The sequence below is a fragment of the Etheostoma spectabile genome, unplaced genomic scaffold (assembly GCF_008692095.1).
Source record: "Etheostoma spectabile isolate EspeVRDwgs_2016 unplaced genomic scaffold, UIUC_Espe_1.0 scaffold172, whole genome shotgun sequence".
Lineage (NCBI taxonomy): Eukaryota > Metazoa > Chordata > Actinopteri > Perciformes > Percidae > Etheostoma > Etheostoma spectabile.
Genome location: NW_022605573.1, coordinates 1059080 through 1060387, shown reverse-complemented (window position 1 = coordinate 1060387; position 1308 = coordinate 1059080). Strand labels below are relative to the sequence as shown.

Genomic DNA, 1308 nt, shown 5'->3' with positions numbered 1-1308 from the left:
GTTGATGATAATCACAGACTGGAATATGTCAACTTTTACTTTTTTATTTCAAAAACACTTACTTTTTTTAAATGCTATAAAATTGAATAAGACTCTCTAAAATTAAAGTAGAGATTTATACTTGGCAAAGTACTTTCACTTTTGATATTTGTTCTATTTTTTTCTCTTTTTGATATTTGCTACTGTACATCCACCAATTGAGCAAAATTTTCAATGCAGGACTTTTACTTGTAACGGAGTATTTTTTTCAGTTTGTTATTAGTACAATACTTCTACCACTGCTAATAAATGAGTGCCAGGAAACTCAAGCAGAACTTGGCATGACACTACCAGAATACATTGCACGGCTGCTCCGATAGATATGGATAAGAAGCAGGGAAATGATGCTGACAATGGACACACACACCATAACCTCGTAGATGATGATCAGCTGATCACCAAAGTCAGTAGGAGTCCAACAAAAAAAAGAAACAAAAAGTGAGTCAATCCATCTTGTACATTTCACTGAATAATTGAAATGTTTGACATTGGAGGAAAAAGTCATTGGATCATTCCAGTCAGTAGGACCCAGTGGGACTGTGGTGGACCCAGCTGGAGCGGACTCAAAGCCAACTGATTTGTAGTCAAATTGTTGACTCAAAGTTTGCGGTCTGCACAGAACAATATCGAAATCTCTTCATTTTTCTTCCTGCTTCTGCATTACAACCCATCAACCTCAGTGATGTTCGGGCGGTCCGGCAGATGTGCAAAACAGCCAGACAGTCTGATTTGATGTGATACGTGTCATATGTAAATATATATAACTAAATAAATCATTCCCAAAAATCTAGTGGCAGTAGCTCAGTCCGTAGGGAGTTGAGTTGGGAATCGGAGGGTTGCTGGTTAACCCTTGTGTTGTCCTCTCGGGTCAAAAAGGGACAAAAAGACATTGACATTTTTGTCCTTTTTTCAGACTATTTAGTTTTTACTAACACCATCTTACGACTAGTTTTACACTACTTTTTGGAATTCATGGTCAATAACCTTCATTTATATAGAATTATACCCAATATTTAGTTAAAAAAGCAGAAATTAAGAATTATTTTGACTAATAGTTAAGATCGGAGGAATGAAAGTGATCAATTGTATTTGCAAAGAGCGTTGGAAGGAATCCAATCCATGTTTTGTGGTAATTTGGTTAAAAACATTTTTTAAAGGGGTCAAATTTGACCCGAGGACAACAGGAGGGTTCAAGTCCCCATTTGGACCGGTAGCTGGAGAGATGCCAGTTCACCTCCTGGGCACTGCCAAGGTGCTCTTGAGCACCAA

The 1308-nt window shown here is 37.5% G+C and overlaps 1 long non-coding RNA gene across 1 annotated transcript in view; it reads right to left on the bottom strand.

Annotated features, from left to right (window-relative positions):
* LOC116685730 (uncharacterized) overlaps nt 1-414 on the bottom strand; it is a 10017-nt gene extending 9603 nt beyond the window's left edge. Inside the window, exon 1 of the long non-coding RNA XR_004331035.1 lies at nt 405-414. This is a non-coding gene — a long non-coding RNA (uncharacterized LOC116685730). The remainder of the gene's footprint in view (nt 1-404) is intronic.
* Nucleotides 415-1308: the final 894 nt, after the last annotated feature.